Here is a 12,099-nt window from a genome sequence, read left to right as displayed (position 1 = left end):
CACCGGCGGAAATTTGCCAGAGATTGACTGCATAGTTTGGTGACCAAACATTGTGAAGGACACGTGTATTTGCCTGGGATAAAATGTTCAAGGAAGGACGAGAACGTGTGGAAAATCAGCAACACGATCGCCATCCTTGGACCAGGATTACAAACAAAAACATTCGTGCAGTTAAAGACATTATTGAGGACGATTGATGGGCGATAGTAGCAGAAATTGCAGAACAAGTCGGAATCAGTTATGGGAGCTGTCAAGCAAACATCACAAACTACAGTTCCATAAAGCGTGTTCCAGATGTCTCCCTTGCCTTTTGACCAAAAATCTGAAGTTGAGACGTTTGGAGGTCTGTCAGAGGCTTACAGCAAGGTTTGCGGAAGAAGGTGATGCATTTTTGAGTAGGATCGTCACCTGCAACAAAACATGGGTCCACCACTACACTCTCGAATCCAAACAAGCCAGTAAGGACTGACGGAGGAAAGGGGAGGCAATACCAGTGAAAGCCAAAACTCGCCTGTCAGCTGGCAAGGTTCTTGCAACCATTTTTTTCGATCGGCAAGGCATTTTACTGACTGATATTTTGCATGAGTGGCGCACAATCAATGCTGCTTACTACTGCGAGCTGTTGAACAAGGCGAGGGTTGCATATCGCCGCAAAAGACGAGACCAACCGATTCGACAGGTCATCTTCCTCCACGACAATCCGCGACCCCATACTGCAGCTCTAACTGTCCCAAGCTACAGGAAATGCACTGGACTACACTTGATCATCCTCCTTACAAAAGAGTTATCGCCCTGTGATTTCCATTTGTTCGGACTACTTAAAGAAGCTCTAGGAGGGCAACGATTTGAAGATGACGAGTGTGAAAGACTTTGTGCGCAACTGGCTGGTGACATGACCTTGTTGTTTTTACGATGTGGGCATCAAAAAGCTGCCCATACGCTGGGACAGGTGCATTTCCAAACCAGGAAACTATGTGGAAAAATAAATTGTAATTGCCTTGTGTGTTTCAATAAATGAATTTACATAAAAAATAAAATCCTCTTTATATTTGATCCTCCATAAAAATGTTATACCCTCTTGAGTCACAGTTGCTAGGAAAGTACAAACCTTCTCAGACAAAGTGCACAGTAAAATGCTTCCCAAAATAGTGCATGCTATTAAATCTGGTATCTGTGCGAGTACCACTGACCTGTGGACAGATAATTATAAGGGTGTGCACTATATGTCTGTCACAATGAACTATATAAATGCTGATTGGTCTCTCAAGCATGTATTAATGTGCTCAGCCTTCCTTGACTGTCCAAAAACTGGTGAAGATATTCACAGTGAATTGGAAGATCATTTGAAAGGACTTGGTGTTTCTCATGAAGACATTTGCAAAATTATATTTGTAACAGACCAGGGAAGCAATATTGTTAAGGCCCTCAGCATATACAAGCATCTTCCATGCATGGCTCATATTATTAATACGGTCCTGAAGCATGTTCTGAGCGAACCCTTTTTGAAAGAAAGTGTACCTAATGTGTTAGCTCAAGTTACACATTCAGTGAAATCTCTGGTTTTGTACTTTAAGAGAAGAGGCCTATGTGTGCGGGTACAATCATATTTGAAACCGCATGTTTCGACTCGGTGGAAAAGTTATTCTGACACACTGCAATCAGTTCACTCCCTGATAGATGCTGTGAGAACTATTTTAGAGAAGGAGGGTGCCTCCGATAAGATGCTTGGTTGTGATCAGGAAAGTACTGGCCTGCTTATAACATTTCTTAAGCCATTTAAGAAAGCCACAATTGATCTTGAAGGTGATGAGGAGCCGACTTTACATCTGGTCCTTGCGTGGTTTTATGCCTTAAAAACCCATTATGCTCTACACGATGACGAACAGGTAATATTTCATTTCTTTTATCTTTTAATGCTAGTTTTCTCATATTTAAATGTTAAACTGTTTTCATACTCAATGAATTTTTAGTACCTGAAGCTCTTGAAACAAACCTGTGGTGTCTTCCTGGAGCAGAAAATGGAAGTCACTCTGTTACACAAAATTGCAACATTTTTGGTGCCTAAATATCGCACATTAAAAAACCTAAATGCAGGAGAACAAATGTCTGAGGCAGCCCGACAAATGTGTGCTGAAGGTAAGATTCTGTGGTTATATCTTCATTATTATTATTATTTATTATACCTATGCAAATTACATATTTTTAATATTCTAGCATAAAATATCAATAATTTGGGCATAAATATATTTCCAGAACAGCTACCCAATCAAAACAGGCAAGAAGTCCCATCTTTTTAGATGAAGAAAATTCAGTGCAACGTAAGAAAGCGAAATTAGAGGATTGGGCAAAAATTTTGCCAATGATACATGATGAGGTCAGTAGGTACTTGCAAGAAGGGTTTATTAGTGACGAAAATATACTGCAGTGGTGGAAAAATAATTCACAAAGGCTTCCCCGATTTGCCTGTGTAGCGAAAAAAGTGCTTAACACACCTGCTACAAGAGCCTCCAGTGGTAGGTCTTCAGCTGCCCAGGAAATCTAATCAGCAAAAAACGTTCCCATCTTGATGCGCAAAGACTTAATGACCTCATAGTAATACACACAAACGATAATGTGTCCATGCATTAAATAATGGTATGCAGTATATACAGTACGAGGCGACTACAAACTAAGAGAGCAAGTGGCAAAATTATACTTCTAAACTGATTAGGTTTATAATTATTTCTTTTGGTTTTGTGGGGAAGGGGTTTCCAAATTATTAAATGTATTTCAAAAAAGTTACCTATAAAATTAAACTTTTTTAAAGATATTTATGACCTGCACTTATATTATGTATATCTTTGCTTCTAATTTTCTAGAAATAACCCATAATGCATTATATTTATGGTCATATTAATACATCAACTGTCATTATGTTTATTTAAATATTCAAATATTTTGTTCAGAGAACCTACTTTGTATTAAGTAAACTATTTTTGACAGAGAGAAATATTATTTGTTAATTAGTTACATAAGACATCTGAAGTCTGAAATAAATTTAAATGTAACTCTGTAATGACTAACATAATACTAAATAACCATATAAAAGAATGTTTGTGTTGAGGAATCCTATATAAATTCTAGCATGTAACAACCCCTCTCCTGCCTGCATTCACGCGAGTCTCATGTCAGCACAATGAACGAGCAAACATTGACTAACACAGCGCGAAGAAGAAAGCAAGCAAGCTAACCTGTAGCTTGCCCAAGTTGGGCTGAGCTTGACCTGGCCAGGAGTGTGCAGCAGCCTGCCTGTACTGTTGCTTACATACAGCAAGCTTGCTTGCCTGCTCTCCAGACATTCATGGGCAAGTTAAATGCGGAGTTTGTACACCTCTGACTCAGTCAATATTCCAGGCTTAAGATATGGGTTGATACTAATTACAAGAAGATTTTCATCCTAATAGCAATGACACTGCTGATGGTGCGAAACATATTTCTATTCAGGAACATTGGTCCAGTGATCGCCTTCTTCATGCCCCAGTTTTTCAGCATGATAGATACCTAATTTTACTAGGTATGTTCCACTTCGCCTGCAATGAAAACCCGAACAAGACTAACAGTTTGAATAAAATTAGTTTAATTATTGACCACTTCAGGAAAACATTCAAAAAGGATCTCACCCCATTTGCTAACCTGTGCATTGATGAAACCCTAGTTTTCTTCAAGGGACATCTAGCTTTCAAACAATATATAAAAACAAAGCATCATAATTTTGGCATCAAACTCTTTGTCCTCCGTGTCTGTGAAACTGGTTATATTTTAGATTTCATTACGATTACTGGTTCACCAACAGAAACTACAGACCCTCAAAATTAGGTATTTCTGGTGCTGTTGTTACAACCCTTCTCAATGATTATTTAGATAAAGGGCACAGATAACCGGCCCACAGCTGTTTTCTATGCTTCATGACCGAGCCACCAACGCATGTGGAACAGTACGTAAAAACAGAAAAGGCATGCCTGCACTGGAGACTACATTGGGAAGAGGGGAGTTCGAAATGAAATCTATTGTCGAGGCCACCAAATTAGGCGGGTCAGAGAATTACGCTGTTGCCAAGGTTATGCAGCAAATGGCGAAGAAATGTTTCATTTAACACGTCACTTTGGAACGTAAGGCAGTTTGTTCTCTCCCAAGCTCCTGCTCTTACCTCCTATAATGTTGCAGGAAGGACTGCTGATTTTAGCGGTATAACTATTTTCCTCATAAACCAATTCAGTAAGCAGCCATGTTTTTGTTTCTTCAGGCAATAAAATGTTGTCTGCAGGAAAAATGTAGAAAATCACTTAACTTAATTTTTATATCTGAAACATGTTTCCATGGGTATTTAATTTGCCTGGAAAACGGCCCGGACAGTGGCCATATAAATGTTGCTAGCTGAGGTCGTTTGGATCACCCACACCAGCGCAGGACACAGGACCCGGTAAGTAGGTACTTTCGGATTATGTATTAATCTGTATCAGTTTTATTAAAATATAGTATTTATGTATGGTTTACAGTACAATGTTAAATACCTGAATACTGTCTGGCCAGTTAAATTTGCTATCGTAATGGAGTAAACCGTACAGTCAGTGACTCCACGCCGAGTGTCGGGCGGGGGTAAATAGCCTGACCCACTATAAGGACCAACGGCTAAGGGTGGAGGAGTCCCTATAGAAGGGAAATGGGCCCTCAGTGGAGGAAATGCCACAGAAAGCCCATATCAACTGTAGCGCCTGTACTCCAGAGGAGCGGCTGCAAAAGGCGTCTGTTCTCCATGTTAGGAGCGGCCTACAAGTTTCGGCTGGCAGTAGCTCTGAAATTCCTTTGGGAGTGGCAAACCCATCGTAATAAAAACCTAGATGATGACAAGTGTACTGAAGCCTCGGAAAATGCTAGGGCGTTCCCCACAAGCGACGTGCAGTTCTTGTGATGCTGGGAGAAATGGGCAACCAGCAAACAAATACATCAAGATAGCGACCAGCAATGTGGTGACACTAACAGGGAAAGTGGAAGAAATTGTAGATTTTATGGTTGACAAAGATATAGCATTGCTGGGAATCATTGAGACAAATGGAAAGGAAAAGGTGAGAGGAAACTAAAGAAAGGATAAACCTTATACTATAGTGGAGGAAGAGAAGCCAAAAATGGTGTAGGTCTCATAATTAGAATTAGAAAAGACCTAAAGGAATACCTAGAATTGGTGGAAAACATAAATGACAGGTTGATTAAGGTCAGATTGAGACTTGAAGCTGGTGTTACAGATATAATTCAAGGGTATGTTCCACAAAAAGGAAATACAAATACGGATCTAGAGGAATACCTTGAATATCTGGAAGGTCATATACAGGACAAACAAGTTGTGATCATGGGAGACATGAATGCCCAAGTAGGTCAGGAAAGGAAAGGAGATGAAGAGATTATAGGACCATTTGCATATGGGAAGAAAAACAAGGCTGGAGATATTTTGGTCGACTTTTGTAGAAGAAATGAGTTGATCATTGGTAACACATGGTTTTGAAAGAAAAACAGAAGATAACAAGATATAGCTGGGATAACAAAATCAAAACTCTGTCAGATTACATTTTGGTTCAGAAAGGTAACAGGAAAATGTTGGTAGATGTACCTCCCAAGTGAATGTTTGGAAGATCACAGAGTTGTGATAGCTAAGTTAAAGATGGGAAAGATACAAAAGATGACTGAGATTAGGCAGAGAAAGCTAAGCATGTGGAAATTGCAAGAGAAATAAATAAATAAATAAATGAAGAGTTCCAGACACACATTAAAACAAGTATACCTAAGGAAGACATCGGAAGGGTCAAAGAAGAATGGGCGTAATTTAAAACAGTCATGATGGAGTCTGCCGGAAAGACCTGTGGAAGAGTATCAGGAAGGAAGAAAGATCAAGAAATACCCTGGTGGAATGACACGGTGAAAGATATAGTTAAACGGAAGAAACAAGCTTGAAAAAATGGCTGAGAAACAGAACAACAGAATACAGGTGCTGCAACGAGTGTTCCAAGGTGGTTCAAGAAGAGAAACAGAAATGCTGGCAAAAATTCACTGAATCTCTGCAAGAAGATAACAACCGGAAGCAAAAAGATCTTATTACAGTGCGTAAAAAAGAAGAAAAACCCAGGTGAAGGTGCTAACTTCATTAAAAGTGAACAGGAGGAGGTGATGACAGAGAAGCAGGATATATTGCAGAGGTGGGGAAAATACATTGAACAGCTTTACAACGTGCAAAATACCTCGGTAAAGGAGAAATCGAAGAAACAGATTTAGTGCAGATGGAAGATAAGGAAAACGAGGTGTCTATGGCAGAGATTGAGTGGACCACTAAAAGAATGAAAGGAGGCAAGGCAGCTGGAATTGACGAGGTCACCATACAAATGATAACAGCAGCAGGAGCAGTTGGTCAACAGTGGTTGTATAGATTCTTCAGAGTGATATGTAGAGAAAAGACTGTTTCCAAAAGAGTGGACGAAAAGAGTCATTATCCAAGTTTTCAAAAAAAGGAGACAGGAAGCAACGTGAAAATTACAGAGGAGTGACAATGATATCTCATACAGCTAAGATCCTTGAAAGAATCTTGGATAAACGAATAAGAGACAGAGTAGAGGGAAAATTGGCAGAACACCGGTATGATTTCAGAAGAGGCTGGTCCACATTTGACCCAATATTTACATTGCATCAAATGATGGAAAGGTATTGGGAATACGGAAAGGACATGGTAGTAACATTTCTAGATATTGAAACGATATATGAAAGTGTCCCAAAGAATTAGGTATGAAAACACTGACAGAGGCACAGATTGGGAATGAAACAATGCAGATGGTAATAGCAATGTATCAAAATTGCAAAAGCTGTGTTAGACCAAAGTGGGTCAAATTGAATTGTTCAGAGTTGAGACAGGCTTAAAAAAGGGAAGTGTATTGTCTCCCTTACTCACCATTATCATCATGGATAGAATCCACACACATTGTAGTTTGGGGAGATAATTAAGAGGAAGTACAGACACAAGTTGATTTATGGAATGAGGAGATAAGAAATTTTGGAATGAAGATTAGCACTGTGAAAAGCAACACTTTGATCATAACGAGAGGTAACAGAAAATCCAGGGAAGTGACAAAAAATAGGAAATGAACCTTCTGAAGTAGTGAAAATTTTTAAATATTTGGGCAGCTTGAGGTCACAAGATGGAAATATGGATGGAGAAATTAATTTAAGAATACAGCAGTCTGAAGTTTCTACCAGTGTGTGAGAGACATTGTACGGAACAAAGATGTGCCAATCAAGTGCAAGAAGGTTTTATACTCGTCGTATTATAAACTTATACTGACCTATGCTTCAGCAGACTGGACGTTGACTAAGCGGAACCAAAGTAAGATGCAAGCAGCTGAAATGAGGATCTTGAGGAGCATCCAGGGAAAGACAAGATGAGATAGAATACGAAATGAGGAAATAAGGAGAAGCGTGGGAGTGTGTAAACTTCAAGAAGAGATTGATATAGCAAAGCTGAAATGGTTTGGACACATGATGAGAATGCCAGGAGAGAGAATAACAAAGAGAACATTCATGAATACAGAGATTGCAAAGAGGCCTAGAGGAGTTGATAGCAATAAAGCACTAGAAGAGAAGTGTTGGAAAGACCGAGTAAGGTGGAGGGCTTTGGTACACTAACCTACCCAGAGAGAATCTGGAAAAGGTAATGGATGAAGAACAAGACGACGACCTGAATACTATATATTGCACTGCCTAGTATCGAAAAGAAAACTATTTTAAAGAATAAGTGGCCCCAGACCTTTGACTAAATAGCACTGCACAGTCAGCATTGCCAATCCGTGCTCAGAGGTAAGCGACTCTCAACCATCTGTCACTTTGCAGTACCCATATCTGACAACAGTGCAGTTTTCATCACCTGCCTAATTCAGTGACCGCAGGTTTAGTACAAAAATGATGGCTCTAAAATGGTGTGATAGGAAGGATGTATTTGTGCTTTTAACTGGGAAGAGGAATTGCAAGACTGGAGCCTCTATTTTGAAACCTTGGCCCATAAGAGATTATAATATGAACATGAGGTCTGTAGATAAGGCAGATGTGCTCCTCAGTTCACTATATAGTATCCGTAAAAGTATCAAATGGTACAAGAAATGGTTTTTTCATATTTTTGACTTGGCACTTCTAAATTTGTATGAATTTCTTTGTCTATCATCTGGTAAGCTACCCTCACTGTCAGATTTTCAGCTACAAATTATATGATAGATTTTGGAGAAATACTACAGCCCCAGAAAATCAACACCTGGGAGGCCATTGGGTCATCAACAAATCCAGTTCTTTGACTAACGGAAAGGCATTTTCCCCGCATAATGCCACCGAGAAGAAAGCCAACCCAACTAGTTAGTGTCATGTGTGTAGCAATACTGGGAGGAGGGAGAAGAAGTCCAGATGCATGTGTCAACCTTGTGGTGTTGCTCTCTGTGGCATACCTTGATTTGAGGGGTACCATTCTCACAGAAATGATTAAAGTATCATAATACTTGGGCTATTCTTTGTTTTTGTTGAAATTTAGTGCAAATTATGAGTGTAAATAAGTTTTATATTTAGTTGAAACGGAGTCTTTCAGCAAAATGTTCCACTCTATTTTTATCAATATTGCCTGTTTAATCTTTCTGCTGTTAATGGTATTGTGCATGCATATAGTAGACACAGCCCATAATGGAAATTAAAATTTCTAGGCATCTTCCTAATGGACAACATTTTCACCAAATCGTGTGAAATCGAACCCTGGATTCCAAACATGAACTGCCTCTAACACTGTATAACACACAGGTGAGTTGAAGTATCATCTCAAAATATAATTCTCTAGTTATCGCTCATATTATTAAAAGTTGACCCTGTGCTACCCGATATTCACCACATTCAGCTACACACAGAACGACTGTCGTTTGCTTACTTCTCGTGGAGGATGTGGTTGGGTGGTCCACAAGGCTGCCAACCTATCTGGTTACTAACTAAGATAAGCACTAATTTGAAAGGTGAATCAAAACTTTTTTTTTGTCGTGCGGACAGTATGCATAGCGGTCACAGACAAAAGCCTCTCGAAGGGATTGTGACCCCAAAGGGACCTCTGTTCTCACGTCAGAGGGTTTTTTTCGCTAGTGGCTTTACGTCGCATTGACACAGATAGATCTTATGGTGACAATGGGATAGGAAAGGCCTAGGAGTTGGAAGGAAACGGCCCTGGCCTTAATTAAGGTACACCCCCAGCATTTGGTTGGTGTGAAAATGGGAAACCATGGAAAACCATCTTCAGGGCTGCCGACAGTGGGATTCGAACCTGCTATCTCCCAGACGACGTCGGAGTTTGGCTTAGGCAATAGCAGCACATCTATTTATTTGTGCTTTTATTCTGCCGGAGTTGGTAACGGAATCTGCAGCATTGCCAGGAATTATGTCACACCCCATTTTACGTTGGCCAATACAAATGCAAGTAGCTACTTCAGCAATGGAGAATGCCGAGTGCTGCTCTTTATTAGGTTCTTTAAAAAAATGTACTCCTGGGGTAGACTGGTGAGTTTATGGATATTGCAATGAACACATCTCTCCTCTGAAAGGAATTCCGAGTAAGATATGCATAATTTCTACTTCCTTATAATGTTACAAACCTTGGGTACCATGTCAGTTTTTACCGTTGTTGGCTGAAATAATCCCCATTTTTGGTACTGCCCCTGATGCATGGTACCTTCCACAAAATACAGCCTCCTAGTGCCTTTACTCCTGGTGTCCAAACTATAACTTCTGTGGGGTATTTTACAGTCTGAACAATGCAGTCAGGATGAAATATCACTCCAGACAGTCACCTGACGAAAGTGGATTTATCTGCCATTATGGTATCCCATATGTTGATACATCTGAAAAGCACATCTGGCCGGGCTGAGTGGCTCCGTTGGTAGAGTGATGGTCTTCTGACTCCAAGTTGGCAAGCTTGATCCTGGCTAAGTCCAGTGGTATTTGAAGATGCTCAAATATGCAAACATTATTATTATTAATGCACACTTGCCAAATTCACTCCAACGTTTAATTAAATACAAGATACTAAAATCAATATACGTATACATTATTTCAATCATCGGCAGTCTTATGGTGATGGTCTTTTGCCCACTTAGGTCTTTTCGATTTCATAGCTAGAGTAAGTCTTTGCTTCTTGGCAGGCCTGTGCAATTTAAGTCTTTCTTCTACAAGCCATTGACATCCTGTTGATTCAGAGATACAAACGCCAGCAACTTGTACAATCTTGGCAATGACCTTTCCGCTCTTCTTTGTTTTCCAAACATATATCCCTGATCAGTCTAGCAACCTGCCGTGATGTAATTCGCTTTCTTTCATATTTCCTTTTATTATCAGGAATTAAGACTATCCAAAGTTTCTTTTCTTAATATTATTTACTGAGGCCTATAATACATGCATAATTTGTGCTACTCTTCTCTGGGAAGAGCAAGAGTGATGAATTAAAGTTGTGATTTCAACCCTCTTCTTCAGGGTAATATCATACAAAATTTCTTCACATCTAATGCACAACTACATTCTTCAAACTTGGCAGACCTATTGAAGTTGGTCATCTTTCTCATTATGAGTTTGTAGGTTAAATGTACTGTATAGTACGCGAACCTTTTCTTGATACTCAGTTCGCATTCAGCACTAGGGAGCTCAGGTATCAAGGAAAGGTTCACGTAGCCTACTATAGATATATTAAAGTGTGTATGTTGCAGAAGTCTGTTAGTAATAATTACACTGAAAACAGTAAAATAATGCAGGCTACTATCACCAAAACTCAACCATTCGATTCACATTTACTCACCATTTACATTTGTGATCATCTGTAAAACACAAACCAAGAACATCTGTTTAACTGCTATTTTCTGCAAATAATGACAAATCAGGTGTGCCAATTGGTTTACAGGTACATCAACATGTTCAAATAGTAACCAGGTGCCAAACAGTATCTGGAACTCAAAATAGGTTTGCTTTCGTAGTGTAATAAAAGGCATTTTTCAAAGAAAGACAAGAAACGAAGAAAACTGAGATGATCGTAACAATTTGGCCACCGAATGAAATACCCACACCAAAATGAAGCTTTCTTAGTTAATCGGTTTCACACACAAGTACGGGTGCTGTGATGTATTAATATCTTCAGGCGTTCTACAATATGTTCACAAATGACCAAAACTGACAATATACTGTACGTCATTTGATTCCTAAAACAGTGCATACTAATGTAACATAGAGAAACTTGTACCTTATATACTTCCACGCTTAGTATGTCTCAGTAGTGTCGCATAGTATATTTCTTGCAGTATTTATTCACCTAGGCATTTCAACCATTGCAAGGGCTAGCTCGAAGCTACGTCGGTCCGTATGCTACAAATGATGCAATACATAACACTGAAGTACCGATCCGAAAGCATCTGTCGAAGAATCTGCAACAACAGTGCATCATTAAAATATGCCGAGTACAGTCTATTATCAGTGATTTGCTAAATATCAATTTCCCATTAAATAATGTTTTAGATTATTGGGGTTCAGAAGACAAAACTATTTACTTTTATTTGACTGCATAACCTCATCATACCTACACGCATCTACACCCACGAAAATACAGATGGCAAAAAAAAAAAAAAAAAACATTACGGCACTTTCATCACGATGTAAACAAAGGGGTGATAAGACTTTCTTCTATTTACCTATCACATCAAAGAGCAGATGTTACTCTAAAAGCCAAAGAGGGTACGGTAATCAATCAAAAACGCAAGCGGCACAACTGGAGTGAGATTGTCCCAGATTTCAGCAAGTAGAGATGATGTGAACACTTTCTGCATCGTCTTTGGTGCTCTGTGGTACCGTATTCGGTGCCACTGCCAACCGTCGAGAAAAGAAAGAACTATAGGTGGGCCGGTACAAGGTTGCACATGACAGTTACAGTTCATGTTGGCATTACTATAAAAAATAATTGAAGAATGTCACCCGTCAATCAAAACGGCCAATCAACGAGCTAGAATAACATAGAGGGGCTGTAAGCCTGTC

At 39.4% G+C, this 12,099-nt stretch overlaps 1 protein-coding gene across 6 annotated transcripts in view; it reads right to left on the bottom strand.

The window, feature by feature from the left end:
• LOC136858536 (zinc finger protein 665) overlaps positions 1-11,893 on the bottom strand; it is a 69,405-nt gene extending 57,512 nt beyond the window's left edge. For 3 of the 6 annotated variants that reach the window (XR_010858648.2, XR_010858647.2, XM_067138144.2), the window contains exons 1-2: positions 11,619-11,757; positions 11,315-11,495 (exon numbers count right to left, since the gene is read on the bottom strand). The gene's annotated coding sequence lies outside the window, so the exon portion shown is untranslated. Of the gene's footprint in view, positions 1-11,314; positions 11,496-11,618 lie in introns of all 6 variants that reach the window. The other 3 variants (XM_067138145.2, XM_067138146.2, XM_067138147.2) reach the window with 3 other exon arrangements.
• Positions 11,894-12,099: the final 206 nt, after the last annotated feature.

This window comes from Anabrus simplex, chromosome 1 (assembly GCF_040414725.1).
Source record: "Anabrus simplex isolate iqAnaSimp1 chromosome 1, ASM4041472v1, whole genome shotgun sequence".
Taxonomy (NCBI): domain Eukaryota; kingdom Metazoa; phylum Arthropoda; class Insecta; order Orthoptera; family Tettigoniidae; genus Anabrus; species Anabrus simplex.
This window is presented reverse-complemented; position numbering and strand designations above follow the sequence as displayed.